Raw genomic sequence first — 16560 nt, 5'->3', positions numbered from 1 at the left:
CTGCGTAAGACGGAGTAGTCATCAGGAACGTTGCCAAGAAAAATAAGGCAAGCCATGCTTATCATCAAAAGACTTTTTTTTTTTTTAAAGATGGCATTGGTATGAGTGCGAGTAGATGGAAATCATTCATTCGAGGTGATGAAGGTTTGGCTGCGGTAATTCAGGCTCCATCTCTTTCCTGAGCAGATGGCAGACGGGGGACTCAGCAGAGAGCACGCCCCACACTCTTGACTGTAACTCCTGACAGAGGGTGAGTGTAGGAGTGAGGGAGTTGTAAAGCTGGCAGGGACGCAAGCCAAAGAGAAGAATAATAAACCACATGAGGAAAGGGGAAATCGAGAGCAACACAAGAAAACTACTCCATCTTTTAACGCGTGGAGGCTGCAGCTTACTGTAATATTTTATCATTTTGCAGGGGGACACGTTATTTATAACAACCCCACAGGTTTATATGCTTGTTTTCTTCACAGTTGTGTGATGAGTGTCAGCTGGAGGGAAAGTTGAAGGAGCATTTTACCAATACCTGGGTCTTGTAAAAAAAAAAAAAAAAGAAAACTATATATTTATGATACAAAAACTTGAAAGATTAAAGAAAAAAAAATGAAAGATGAAAGAAAAGAGAAAAAAGAAAATGAAAGCTGCTTTGGTGGGGTGGGAGTTAGAGCTCTTTTCACTCTATGACTCTATAATGACACACAGCAAAATGTACTGGTGTGTTCACACTGATCACACAATTCACATTGAACTGAGGGTTCCCTGTGAGTTCAAAAAGTTTGAATTTGAGCGAAGTACAGTGGTACAGTGTGTGTTACAGAGATACAGAGCTTTTTCTGTTAAGAACAAATTCAGAAGAGACAGGGGATTGAGTGATGTGTACACCATGAAATTAATTTACATGAGGAGGATCCGGTGCTTTAATAATTACACTTCTCCCAGTGCTCCAAGTACTGCAAGTGGTGAGGATATTTGGAGTCATATGTGGTTTGAAAACCTGAGAACAATATGTTCCATGAGTTAAGTGTATGACTTTTTTGGGGAATGTACTGTAAGATAATAAACCACACAATCACATTTGCATAAATCCTAACCACTGTAAGTAGAATGCCTGAAGCAATCAGTCTTTTTTGGAATCTGCAGAGACTGCGATTTCAATTCCACTCTCATTTCTAAGTTAATAGCAGCATATCAGTGTCATCTTGCTGGAACGCAGAGAATTGTCTGTCCAGGGGATTATAATTTGCCAGCCACCCACATGAAATGACATATGAGGCCATATGCAAATGAAAAATGAGAGGACAATTAGCCAAACCTCAACAAAATGTGGCCTCTGGCATCAGAGATTAGAATAAATCGATAACACAGTAAGTGTAAATCTCAACAGATGAAATAAGATTTGCACAAAGTCTTAAATAAAAATCGAAGCTTGTTTGGGATGTTGCGTAATGCTGCAGTTCAGCAACAATGTCACAACAAGAAGTCATCCATCATTCATTTGTACACTTGTTTTTTCCCTTTTAAATGTTCTGTTTTACCTTCAATCTTTATATTAACAAAGTCTACATACGCACACACATGCAGTGAGTACATGGCAGTTACCACCTCCTCTACATGGACACACTGTAAAATATGAGAAAAAGGAAATATTTATAACCAAGAAAGTCATTTATGGCGTGCCAGTCATAAGTTGGAATTCTCTGCCCTGCAGGGGAGAGAAAAATACCACTCACCACTTTGTAGTATCCATCTTGACATGGATACAAGGGGCCTCTCTCTCTGTTTCCCACTGACTTTTTACTCTTTCCACTGCAATATATAGGTATTACGCAAACTCTCTATTGCTATTGGATTAAAACTTCAAAAGCAGGAGTAATCTTAGATCATCATCAGCAGCCAGCAGTTTTCTCCGTACACTCTGTGTGTGTGAGTGAGGCATGATGGGAGCTGTCTTATCAGCAGGGGAAAGGCAACGTTTGGCCGACTCCTTAGTAAAACAAGCTGGGGGAATCCAAAGATAACTGGGGCACTTTGTGGTTCTCCCATAAGATTCCTGGAGCTTTCCAGAGGAGACTTTCTGACTGACTGTCCAATCAAGAGAACAGGATTCACAGGAGAGAACATGCCATTGTATGTTTATGTATAATATGTTCAAATGGAATAATGATCCTGAGGCTTTTGGATGCTCCAAAGTGTTCTGGCTCATCTGATGTCCTCACTCTGTGGTCTGACAGAGAGCCAGGCCTGGAAAAGAACGAGCCCAGGATTTGGGTGGTTTCTATTTTTAGAGTTGAACTTCCCAAAAGGCCAATTAGAATTCTCATACAAGTAAATGATTGACCACTGCGGCTTTCTAGTTCTTGTTCTTACATTTTTTTGTGGATAATGCAAACATATATATGTCAGCATGACCTTATTTGCCCAAGCTACTGCTTCTCTACCTATCTTCATTGTGCAGCCATGCAAAAAAGCTCCACTGTGGAAAGAACTAGCGCATAACCTGTTAGTAAATGAATGATGTAGAGCCGAAACCATTGAGGCCAACAAGGGGTGAAATTAAGGCGATGTAGTTTTTAATCATGATCCCCGTATTTTCGAGTGCCCAGTCAAACAAATCTGTCTCACGTAGTCCTCAGTGAAACCAGCCAATCAGGACCGCACCTCTGCCAATCCAAATAGGCCACAAATGACGGAGCGTGCATGTAAATGTTTGCCAACTGGGAAATTATCACACACATCAATCAAACTCTGCATGCACACGCCCTTTCAGTGTACCTTAGATGCATAAGCAAAGACACAAACGCACAAACACTGGGGTTAAAGTCATCGCTCATCACAGTCTCGTGATGCCTGTGGAGCAAAAGAGCGAGGCCAAGTTCATTCTGCACTCTGATTATATCAAAATCTTCTTTGTATTCACCAAGAACTCTTTGCAAACAAACCAAGCACAGATTAGTATGCAGCAGTGGCTACTGTGACAATGGCCCAAATTAAACTCTGCAACTTTGTGGCGTAAAGGAATGTTCAGAAAATACAGGATGACATTTGTAAATCTCTTAAGCTCAAATGTATGACTGAGCCTGCTTTTATCTTGTGAGTGCTGTCACTTAGCATATGTGACACATTGGCCAGTTGGCCATGCAACTGAGATGGGTTTAAAGGTACCATCTGTAACAATATGCAACAATTTACTTGTATTTACAATGCTTTTTATTGCCAATGTGTGAACGGAGTGTAACGTCACATAAAAAATGAGACCCTCCCCGACTTTCTCAGTTGCCTATAATATATACTTACATATTCTATGTAAAGGACTCGGGATGGTTTTTCCCCAAGGAGGTGACGTTATGCGCGCTCCCGAGTGCTTAGCCTCTCTTCAGCTCCATGTTCAGCTCAGTCCACTACCGTCACCAAAAGACCGGCACCCACCCCACCCCTTCTACTAGCAAAGAGCAATGCAAGGCAGGAGTGGACAACTCGCTAACTGTAACCTGAGCTAAAGTAACGTTAGGTTTAGCCAGCTAGCTGTAACTTAGCTATATGGCATGGATCTGACATTGGTTGCTTCGTAACGTTAGCTGAAGAAGTGACTTGCAAACGGTAAGCTAGTTTGTATCACAGAGCCAATGGTCCAAATAAAATATAGGAATATTACAGATAGTAACGTTATTCTAAATAAGACTGTAAATCAGTCTGGTGTATGTCACTTCACTGTTTTGACTCGCTCGTCCATACAGACTGCAGGCACGAGCAACAGGATGCTGACTGCCGTTCACTTAGCGGCCACCTGTGTCATTAAAAACAACGCCTTTCTGAAAACTCCATATGGCACCTTTAAAGAAGTGCTAAAGTTACAGACATCAGTGTGGATGGTGAACAGGAACAAGTTTCCATCCCTAGGGATCTAGAATAAAGAGGTCCTTACTGTAGAGACTTACAAAAGGTAAGGGAGCTGAGATTTTAGCTGCCATCTTTATGATGGGAGCTTAATCTCCAACAATGCCACAATTTATGTCAATCTGATCAGAGATTTACAATGTCAAACCCAGTCACGTGCCTTTTCTCCAAAAATGGAAACTCCAGAAATGAATCCAATAATGTCAAATAATCCAAATCATAATTTTAATGACATAACCAATTGAGCCTGTAATAGCAGGACTCCCACACGAGCAATTAGATGTAGCATGTGATCTAATGATGGAGTGACATGGAGATCATTAAAAGACAGTAAAGGCAAAGAGGAAAGCGTAGGCTCAAAGAAATCAAACAAGTGGGCGTGTTGCAGAAATCTGGACTGAGAGTTGCTTTGAGCTTTCACAGCTGGTGTGAAGCCGCGCACACTCCTCTCCCTCTATTGTCCTGGCATGACTTCTGAGGAGAACAGAGATGAGGAGAGCGAGGCGGAGACCTACTAAAGGCCTCTTTCACTACTTGCTAAAGTAGCAGATAGGCAGGTCAGAGACTTTGTGACATGTCCACCACCACACTAAAGAGCCAGACAGAGACCACACCGGCCCGGTGGAAGGAAGAAGCCCACACACTGTTGACAAATATATCAAAACTCCAAACATTTGCCGCACAAAGTATTGTCTGACAGTATTGTCTGGATTCCAACCAACCATATGTAAAAGATTTTGGTGGTTATTCAGGAGACAAAAAGCTGAAATCTTCACTGCATAGTTTAAGACATGTGTAAGGTCTACGAAATGGTGACATTAAGTACAGCCAAACTGTGGCCTGTGATGTCTGGCTGCTTTGTCTAAGTGTGATAAAAGTAATGAAATTTCAAAAACCGTCCCAGCTGAAACAGAATGGATGTTCAAGAATCATTCCAGCTGCCTTGCTGTGTTCCTCAGCTCGTCTACACATGTATACAGAGCAGGTCTACACAGTATGGGAAAGCCAGAGCAGATACAGAGGACCCCCTAAGGCACTATTACCTGGCTGGAAGACTATGTTATGCTACGCTACACTGTGCTGTCAATGGAACATCACTAGCTGTGAGGTGAACATGACATAAATAAGTACAATAAGTACAATTTCCCCCCGGGGATCAATAAAGTATTTCTGATTCTGATTCTGATGTCTGAAAAAAGGTCTTGAGATTTTGTTTTTGGAAGGTGGTGTGCTATCCTGTGTATTCCTCCAACTTCTAGTAATATTAGTACATTAAAGTGTAAAGTTAAAAACAACCACTTATTAAAAATGAATAGGCATAGTGTTGCCTGTGTTAAGGAGAAGGGGCTGCTTGCATTGCAAAGTGAGTTTGACTTTGGAAATGAAATTTTGCCATGAAGTTGAGGCTCTGAGAGAATGTTTGGGGTTAAATGAAATATTTGTGGCACTAGAGTTGATTAAAAAGTCTATTGTTTGGCAATCAGTGTGACAGATTTTGATATTTCTTGCCTACAAATGGAAATATTGGCTTGATGGTGATGCTGCAGGAAAGGTCAGGGGGTCATCAAAAGCCAACAGTTTCCGAAACAACTTATCATGTGACCCACAAGGGTCATGTGAACTCCAGGTGTTGGGGGGATGGATGGACTAATACAACAACACCACCATGCTACAACCACACAGCTTTTGGGAAATAAATCTTTTTGATTGGGAGCAAATCTTTCTGTGTGGCCCGCCAAATAAATTCTATTCACAGGAAACACTCAAATACAGCAAGTCAAGCGCGACTCATTTGAATGAAAATTTGACATCAGCTTTCAATTATTCTTTGCATAATTTCTGTTGTAAAAGCCTCAGCAACATTACACTGGCATTGGCACAGCAATATAGTGTTTATAATTATAGAACAAACAGCTATGAAGAGTTATATTCATTATTAGCAATTCAAATTCACAAAACCTCCTTCAGTATCCCTGCATGACTTCACAAGAACAATCTATTCCAGATTTGTCAAGTACTTTCTCTGTCCAGATGTCCATTAAAATACATCTGCTGTATTAGGGTATCCCTGTGAAACACCATATAACTGTCAAGGTCAGTAACCATCTTAATCACACTGATTTCTCCAAAAATATACAGTTATGTGCCAGTTGCCAAATCATATCATCCAGAACTGTCCTTTCACTATGGAAATGAGTTCCAACTGTCCTTGCAGGGCTAATGATTCACCCAGACTAGAACTGTAGATGAATACTAATAAAATCCATTACACATGTGCTGAAGGATAAACATGACAACAGATAATATTTTGCAGTAAATTTTCCAGAATTATATGTTCTTGACATGATTAAGTTGTACAGTCTAAGTAACTTTTGGCAGCCTTTGGAAAGACTGAGCAACTTTTTTTTTTACTAATCTGTGGCAGGAAGGCAACATTTTGCCAAGCGTATGGCCCCAGCAGGTCCTACTGTCCCAGTTTCTTAGAATGGGATTGTCTCAGCTTTTTTTGGGCATAAAATAAACTACTTTCTGACCCGAGGAGACAAAGAAGTATTGATTTCTAAATCAACAATGGTTCCATGAACTGCAGCTTTTCATCTTTCTCTATGTAGTGCACTGCACCGGACCTGGGTTAAGGGCAGCAGGTTAGTATGGTGTAAGGCCCACATATCTGGCAGAGGAACAGAGGGGAGGTAATATAGCAGACAGGGATATAATGACACTCAGTCCTAGAGAGCAGACACGGGACAGGATAAGGTTTCTGTCTCTTTCCTTTCCTCTCACACATCACTCACCATAACTACTACACTGCTGGGAAAAACGTGAGTCAAAACATTGTGACAGAGTTTATGTGTGTGAAGCGGGTAGAAGGTCAGTGTGTTGATGAATTAAATGTGATATAACATGCAATTCAAGAACATCAACCATCTGGCTTCAGCATTTCTTTATGTTACCAAAGACGATTTTGTCCACTTCCAAAAAAACAAGGCTTGTTCAATAAATCGGTTCAATACATTTTTTGTTCTCACTCACCAAACTTGATTAATTTGTTCACTTTGGAGAATTGCTGTTCTCTTCTTTTAAGATTACACATGCCATGAAATTATAGCAGGATTCACAGTATAGTGCTTGGAGACCTGTGTGCTGTTTCTCCATGATTGCTGGTACAGCCCTATTGTTATTACCTGAAATCCAATGCCTGTAAAAATAATTTATTGTCGGACAAAAAAGAGAAACACTTACAGCTAATGCTACTTCTCTGGAACAAATGCACATCTGTTGACTAATAATCAAGAATTCCACTCATTAAGTGGCACTACGGTTAAAGTTTCCAACACAAGACTGAGCAGTGTTTCAAAACTCAATCCCTAATCAAGTCGTAGCTTGGCATTTATTATCATATATTTGCCCTAATGAACCTCCTGTAAACAAGCATCCTGTCAGTGGTTCTGACAGAATCAAGAAATGTAGAGTCTTCAGAACAAAACAAAAAACAACTCTTCATTTTAAGTAGAGTTCAGACTTGCCTCAAGGTGTTTCTATACCTGTCAGGGTTCCAAAACACCACACACTTATTTATGTCTCTGAATGCCTTCATAATATATGCAGGACTCTTTGTAGTTTGGAATTTAAGGGTTGTGACAAACTTCAGTTGTTGGAAGTTAGGTGGCCTGAACTTTAGACTTAGACTTTCTTCTAAAACTGAAGCGTCTGTCTTTCATCTAGACCGTGCATCTGGAAGTGATTAAGCATCAAACCATTTAAGGAAAAAAGGGTTCCAGAAAAGGCAAAGTAAGCAGAGGGGAGAGATATTGTGCAGCTAAAGAAAAGAGGTAGAGGTAATAGAGCCGAATGGAGTGGGAGCTGCATTCAAGACCAAACATACAATACTTTTTTCAGCTTTCGAAGGATCTGTGCAGGTTAATTAAGCACTAATTACTGCAATAATGATGTTAAAGGCCTATGAGGGCAAGGAAGTAGATTAGATACATGTATGTAGCTTCTCTATAAAGGATTCTGTGTATAGTACTACTGTGTCTACAAGCAGGTCCTAGATCATCAAGAAGGAATGTCACTTCAACACCCTGAAAACAACTTAAAAAGCCCTCTGGTGTGCACTAACTCAGGCAATGTTTGATATGAGCCATGATCCAAAAGAGGTAAAATGGGAGAATTTGATTTGTAGCTCTTATAGAAGGACGAAATAAAATAAAATTATAAAATAAAAAAATTAATTTAATTTTGAAAAGCACATGGGTGGAAAGGTTAGCGGGGGGTCCTGGATAAGGCCTGCATGCCAGACATGTTGCTGACCTTGTGGTCGGCTCACAGCTGGGGAGGACTTCACCATAATGTGCAGCATTTGCCACCGCTGACAAACTCTTCATGCACAATATCAGGGATCATTCTCAATGAATGTTTCACTTTGGCTACAAAAATAAATATGACAAAAACTCCACTGGAAGCATAAGCGTACTGGTGTGTGTGGCGTTAACCCTTGGCCACCTGGAATGACAGGGGCAGTTCAGACTCCTGCTTAAAAGATTTTAGCCTGTTTATTTTCCAAAGGTCAAATTGGAGAAACAAACCTGCCACTATTTTCTTATGCATGCGGACCACTACGGACAGAAAACAAAGAGAAAATTGCTAGTTTGAGTTATTTGCATTGAAGAATAATCATTTTGAATGACAATCTCATAACAAGATATGGAGGTTAGAGGGTTTAAAATAAACAAGTGGGTAGAAGGAACCTGCCTTTTACCTCAGTAATATTTTTAATGGATATAAATTGTTTTCCATTAGCTGCCTTGTAGATATTTTATCACCCACATTGCAAAGAGTAAAAGCCTAGGTGAATTGGAACATAAACACACTTGACTTTTAATTTCAAGGGGCATAATGCTAGTAAAATGTAAATTTATGTCACAATAATGTATGCAAATGCTCTAAACTGCAGTATAAATGGAGCATTTTCAAATCTGACATGTCATGACAGGATGATTGACTCTCACATGATTCTACATCAGCGCACACAGCTGAGAGTCACAGCACACCCCTGAAGTAACCTCCAATAAACCCAAATCACCACAAAAGTAAAGCCAGTTAAAAGCCTCTGAGACCTGCTCAAGGTCCAGTGTGGGCGGTGAACTGATGCTAGGAGCTTGCTGAGTCGATCCACTCTTACAAGACATCTTCCTGGGGAGGTGACCTCACATCAGATACCCATGGAGCCGGGCCTGTCAGGCTCTAGCTTGGCTACGTTTCAGCCAGTCATCCCTTTCACAGCCATCCAATGGGTGTGCTGAGCTCTGGTCTGCTGAGGCAGGCCAGGAGGTGGATCCCGGGGTCTGGATAGGTGGGAGGGGAGCTAATATGAACCATGCACAGCGTGTGTGGGTGCAGGAGCACTGATGTGGGCTAGGCTAGTGCTACAGCTGCCTGCAGTGGGTGGGAGAATGCCCACTGAGCATGGCATGCACAAACACAGCGCAGATGCGGTTGCAGAGCCAGATTGTACCCTGGTTCCCAGAGATCCACAAGCCTGTTTGATGAGACTATTCAACGCTGGAGCCTGTGTGAGCCAAGTCTACAGTACAGGCTGCTACATGGCTGTGATCAAGCTGTCTTTCAGTAAATTTGTGATCACAACTGGCACCAAGGAACACTGCATTCATCAATAGAGAACCAGTGGAGTCTCATTTGCCTAAACCCTCCGGGAGACAGTGAACTCTTCATCTTTGACATGAATTCATATTCTCCTGTAGAGACATTCAAAGCAAGTACCATGAAACCACATGCTAATTCTATCATTCGGTGGTCAACTGAAAGCAGCGTATAAAATTGCAAATAATTAATAACACACTGGAGACATCAGACTTAAATTGTCTTGTCTGTGTGTTCGTTTGGCTGATCATAAAGCAAATCTTTCTCTTCTGCTTTAATGTTCTTTCAAGGAGGATTTAAATTTGCACGAAGAACTCTCCTCTACACACAGAATCACATACAGATGCTGCCTATGCGACACATATGGACATTGATACAGACATGTCGACACAAATATACAAGCAGTATTCACTTTGTGTGCATTTACAGTATTGTTCCTGAGGCACCGCTGAGGTCAGCAGTTAGAGTAAGACTGGGATGCATTGATCGAGTTTCCCAGTGCAGCAGGGGGAGCCAGATCTGTGGTGTGGCAGGGACTCAAGTCTTCCAAAGCTCTGCAGCTCTTACTACACAGCACCAGTAGGGCCCAAAAAGTTTTGAAATACCAAAACTTCATCTCTCAACTGCCTTCATCTTTCTGAGGGTATAGCAAATGGGAAAAGCTTTACACAAGAGGCAGCTTCCAGGAAACACTGACATTTCTAGGTGGATGATATTATAGTAGAGATTTAAAAGTCACCCAGTATGAAGGACATGTTTATTGACAGTCGTACTGCCATCATAATTTCATTTCAGCTTGCTGGAAAACAGTAATTAAAACAGGCAGTTTGGAAAGCAGAGACATTTTTTTCAGTATTGTGTCACTGTGTGAAGTTGCTTATGTTGAGTGTCTAGACCTGTCCAGTCTCACAGGAGAATCACACAAATAAACTCTTAACGGGAACATATTCTATATTTGCCACAAACCAAGCATGAGGGTTTTTACACAATAAAGGTTTCTAAATTGCTTTTTTTGTTTTTGCATTTTAGATTCAGCACACTATGTCTTCCATGGTTTCAGTGATAGTATTACACAGAAGAGCTGGTGTATTTAAGGTTGGTACTCGAAATAGCTTGACAGAGCCACTTACTTCAGTGATGTAAAATGTAAATAAATCAATAGATCACCAGCCCAGTGCTTACATGTTACCTAAATGCATTAGACCATGGCTCCACTATGTGACAGTTCACATCATTACTCAGTTTTCTCACCCCGGGCAGTGGCTGCTCTCCATAATGATGAAGTTGACAGACTTTCCTGCCATGGTGTGGCTTGGAGACAATTTAACTTGACCATAATTTTGCTGCTATGTGGCCAGCATTTCATTCAATGTTCATTTGGTGAAGAAATCAGTCAACCTATCAGCCATTCTCCTAGGAGACTTAAAGCTCCAATGTAACCCTGTTGAAGGCTTGATCTTGTTTTTCAGTTCAATAAAGGCTTTATTTACACAGTTAAAGGGTTACCAGCGTGTTTAAAGAAGTTACTGTTCAGTTGCTTTATTGACATCCCAACTCAGGTTGTTTATCATTTCAGTTGACTGTCCTAAAGTCCAAAGCCAATAAAAAAAGTTGTATGTCCTTGACATACAAATAGGTCACTAAATTTCAAATGAGAAAAAGTTAACCAAAACAGTGTATGTCTTCAGCAGACAGTTCTTACACAGTCTACAGAACACATTTCATCAGCATTTTTCAGTCTTCTGTCTCACATCTGTCTGACGGATCAGATACGATGTGAATTTAATCAACGCAGCTGTCTACATCAACCAAGTAACAGTCTTCATTTGCACTTAACATGTCTGATGTGAGCATATTTTTAAATTTCAAGATAGATCTTGCCTTTCCTAAAGAGTTTTCTTTTCTTTTCATCATCCATGTAAACATTCAAGCATATTACTATAAGCCTACTGATTAGAAGGAGGTGGTTACAACCCACCCCCAACAGCCACAGCTTTACTGCACTACTCTTGTAGTACTGTCATCACTTCTGAGGAAAGACAACTGAATCACTCTCTAATGATGCTCTCTGCAAGGCGAGGAAGAGGAGAGGGAGGTGGGGGGTGAGTCAGGGCATCGGGGTCATGAAGGCCTACTGGAACCATAAACATAAACACTCCCTGTCACTGACTGATAAACACTGCAAACAAATGAAGACTGCCCAGGCAGGGTTCTGGCATGCACACGGTTTCTCCAGTAAAGTCTGTTTAACTGTAAGCCCAGTCCTGAAGGAAGTCATCCCTGGTTCAGACGTGGGTTGGACACATAAAGACAACACGCTCTGGTATTGGAAACGGTCCTGAGAGCTGAGTGTCTGTTTGGATCTCTTTCTTTTGTTTCACCGAGTCGCATAATTGTGAGTCAACAGAGATTCATCCTGAGAGGACAGAGAATCATGTACAGACAGACAGATGAGTGCACACAGACACACACGCAACATGTACTGTAACTTTCCAAACAGTTCCCTTCCAACAACAAACAACAGCTGTTCTTCACATAAAACTCTGGCTCTGTCACATGGAGATGATAGAGATACTGGCACTCTGTCATCGTTACACCTTTTATCTTGTTTTCAAACTGGAAAATGTGATAATGAGATTTTCCACATTTCCACATGTAAAACTACGTCACCTCCTAAACTAGAACACTTTCTGTTATGTAAGTGCCAGTTTCCTATTTGACATTATCAATATGGTCACTATGTGATGTTTATGTTTACCATCCGAGATGTTCGCTCTGCTTGATGAGCAGTTATTTTTTTCACCCAAATTCTTTTGAGTGTCCAAAGCAATAGGTGGGTTTCATTTCCTCGCTAGGATATTTATTTAGTTCTCAGCAAAATATTTAGGTGATAGGGTAATTATATTTTATCTTGTATACATGTCCAGTCCCCTCCTTCATGTGATTCATTTCAAACAATCCCTTCTGAGTATACATAAGGTAGTCAGTGAGCGCTATGGTTGTTTCTCAGAGGAAAAGGGACTTCCACGGTAAACATGTCCTCCGCAAGATTACATTCATGCAAGCTCCTAAGAGGAACACACAAGTCTGAATCAAACATATTTCAACTAAAGATAAAAACCTCTTTGGGTTGCACAAAAGCTTAGCTCTGGCCAGGACTTCCCCAATGATCCCCATGGTATACTCATACACACCTCAAATCTACCTCACACATTACCCAAGAGCACTTATCCACAAGCCTGACTCTGTTCAGTGATTACATTTCCTGCTTTTTGCTGAGCAATAAGACTTAGGATGGGGCTGTTATCAAGTGTCTGGATATATGCTTCAGTATTAATTGCTTGGCCAGCTGTGCAAGAGAATGCCTTCTGTGTGCATCTGGAGAGAGGCTCAGTGACGAAGTTCTACTAGCTTTCCACTCTGATAGTATTAACAAATCAGAGGTTTAAATGTATATTTGTATGTGTTGTTAGTTTTAAGAAATGCTAGAGCACAATATTAAAGGGTCAGTTTACCCAAATCACAGAAACACATAGTATTTTACCATCTACCATTAGTGGTATCAACAATTTTTGGTGAAAACTTCTATCTACCCAATGTCAAAACTGAAATATCCTGAGTAACCAGGATATTGTTTCTTGAAAGACATGCAGCTATTCACTTTCTCTGTAATATGATCACTACTTTTCATTAAACTGGGACCTCTGCTTGATCTTGATGGAAAAGCCCTGTCAGTGTCATTAGATTGTGCTTTTTTGTTATGGCTTGAATATATAAAACACAAAAAACATTTACATAAAGGATATTGCATCCCTTTCACCATATTTGGCTCTGGCCAGATCCCTCCATCAATTGCTGTTTTGTTGCGGCCAATAGCTCCTGGTAGGGCCTCCCAAAGGAAATTGGTCCAGGGTTAGGGGCCAAATTGGGAAAAACTTAAAGATCACATGGTTGAATTGGCTTGAAGGTGAGAGTCCCCTCACCTAAAAAGAGAAAGCTGGGCCCATTCTTCAAGTAAGGCCTACAATAGCAGCCTGGTCTGTACCCATGGGGAGCAGTAAGGCTCGCCAGGGCAGGTAAAGTTGGGTGGCAGATCAAGAGCCAGGGGCCTTGGTAGAATGACCCCTGACTACAAAAACTGACTGTGTCCCATTGGAATTCCCCAAATGAATGGGGATATTTTCAATAAACTGCAGGGAAGACAGATAGGAGGATTTGTTTTGCCTTCTATTACTGTACTATGCCAATATAAACTCTGATAAGGGATTTATCTGGTTTTCTCCAAAATGAGATATCCACCACTCGACCAGATCAAACAACTAAAAATGAAAATATATGCCACTATAACAGAATTCCTTTGTTGACAAAAGAAAGAACACAAGACTGGATCTCTTCGCTTTAAGGCACTGAATAAAAAGAAAAAATATATATTTCTCTGCTTGTCAGAGCCAAGACCTTAATCAGCTCAGTGTGACATGCCTTGAGATAAATAGGAAAGTTGTCCTGGGTGTTTTCTTGCCCTCTGCCCAATGCATGCTGGGATAGGCTACAGGCTCGGTGACCCTGAAGTGGACAGTATAGACAATGAATGGATGAAAATGATAAAATCACACTGTATAAACCACCAATAGTGAAAATGTCCTAAAAACGTGAATTGAATGACAGTTCATCGACTAATTTCTTCTATTTTCTGTGTCTTCAGAACCATACTAAAGTAGCTGGCTAGGTGGTCTATGTTGTTTCTTTGTCATGTCCAACAGAAATATGTTTTGTACCTACAGAAAAGGCTTGAGACTAGAACTGACTGATTTTCCAGTCTTGAAAGGTCTTGAGGTCTCAAGTGTTTATCCCAACCCACCTATACACATACTAATACATGATCATGTTTTTGAGAGTTCATGCATCTGTGTGTGTGTGTGTGTGATTTACACAGAGAGGGGTAAGAAGCATAGCTAATCTAATCCAATCAAGCAGAAAGTTCTGGCTAACATGTGAGGTACTAGGTCACAGGTCAGTCAAACGTCCAGCTGCCCTCCGTGACCTTTGGCCCAGCAACCATCTCGTCTGTCTTTCATCTGGTAGCTAGCTACCCGCCACTTGTGTCAGGGAGGCATATGAGGTTCTTCTGCCTTCATCAATAACCGAGGCAGACAAGTGAATTATGGCACAGGAAAAAGGAAGGGTAATATAAATCACAGATAAATTGGCACCTAACTTTTCCCTGGAGTCTTTTGTGTTTTTCCATGATCCAAGTAAATGTTGTTCTGACTTTGTAATTAAAGACTGCTCTAATGTTCTGAGGTATGATATTATAGGGCAACTCTGATCTTCAAATAAGCCACAAGCAGTAACCCACTTATTAACAAGAGAGTGAAGCCAAAAGACAACATTTCGTCTAATGCTTTAATACGTTACACTACAATTCTGCAGCATTCACACTCTGTCATTTAGATGTTGGAGTCGATGCTTCATTGGCTAAGCAGAAACCTCATTTCCAGACATCCTCTGTGTTTCATTTCGACTCAATTTGTGACTACTTGTTCTATGAGTGATGAAAATGCTAGAACAAACAGAACAAACTGCACTGAGCTAAACTGACCTCAGGAGCACAGCAGAGAAACATCATCATTATAATTGAATGCATACATCATATATATAGAAGAGGTGAACAGGTCTTCATCCATCATCTCTTTATCTGCAGACACATTCAACAAGTTCAATGTGAACTTTTGCTGTTAGTTTGGTTATGGTAGGACAGTGTTCCAGCAAAACATATGTCATGGTGCTATGGTTAGTCTCAAATCCTTTCTTGTGTGAGAACAGATAATTGGTTGCCAGCACAGCTTCATCATCATCAGTTTCGTGTGAATATCACACTCTGGAGAATCCCTCATCATCAGACATACTGTACCTTCAGCTGGAAGCCAAAAGATTTCTGTCTGCTGATGTCAGTATCTCTCTTACTCCTCTCTCATTTGATCCATAGGAGCATACCGGATGCTTTTTCAACCCCAGTAATGCTGATCCACTCAAATTCTTGAGTCAGAGATCTTTTTTTAAACAAGCAAGTAACAACTTCTACTTTTATACGACTGAATGCATGACATTTTACATGCAAATGAAATGATAAAAGTGTGGTGTGACAATTGCTGCAAACCAGTTACTGCAGAGCTATCAAACTAAATTGAAGCTTTAAATGACAAACATTCATTTTTACAAAAATGTAAGCAAATTAACACAATATATTGATTGATTGATAAGATTTACTTTTCGTTAGTACATGTTTTTATTTCCAGACTAATTCAGTGGCGTTTTGCATATTCTCTGCCATGCGACTCACAAATGCAGCATATTAAATTTACTTCTGATTTTTCACTTCAAGTATCTGCTGTGGAGATCATTAGTAATGCATAGAAATGTGCAGTTACCAGAGGCAAAGTATAAAAAGTGTCTTTTCACTCAAAAAAGAGCTAACACACAACATGGACAATATGCCCTCTTTGCCCATATGTAGAGTATATACAGTATGTCTTTATTTTGAATAAATAAATCACAAATTTGAACTGAAAAAGTATATTTTACACTTCATTGACATGCACCTTGTCATTTGTACAATAACCAATTACATAAGGCCCACACTGATATAACCAACAACCAAGTGGTACTATGTGTGGTTGAGAAACTCATTACCCTAAATTAGTTCTTGTGTCTTGTAAATGCTATTCTTCAGTTGAACTAGTTATTTATAGTCATGCATATTAGTCTTTCAAACAAGCCCATAATAGTTAAACAAATTAGCCCATTAAAGCAGTGTTAGAGGATCTTATACAGGAATTGAATGGGTTAATGTATCATATCCTGCTGGGAGAACCTGGCACTAACCTCTGTGACTCTCTGTTGAGCGCTTTGACTCTAGACCCCCGTGACAATGGCAAAAATAAATCACAGTTTGATTCCTGCAGAAAGATTTATCGGAAGGAGTGGAATGTGTCACAGGGTGTAAGG

The 16560-nt window shown here is 40.4% G+C and overlaps 1 protein-coding gene across 1 annotated transcript in view; it reads right to left on the bottom strand.

Moving 5' to 3' along the window:
- The window catches only part of LOC139285399 (protocadherin-16-like), a 73565-nt gene that overhangs the window by 18919 nt on the left and 38086 nt on the right, over positions 1-16560 (bottom strand). The window lies entirely within an intron of this gene.

This window comes from Enoplosus armatus, chromosome 5 (genome assembly GCF_043641665.1).
Source record: "Enoplosus armatus isolate fEnoArm2 chromosome 5, fEnoArm2.hap1, whole genome shotgun sequence".
Classification (NCBI taxonomy): domain Eukaryota; kingdom Metazoa; phylum Chordata; class Actinopteri; order Centrarchiformes; family Enoplosidae; genus Enoplosus; species Enoplosus armatus.
The sequence above is the reverse complement of the archived record's forward strand: the minus strand, read 5'-3'. Positions and strand labels throughout refer to the sequence as shown.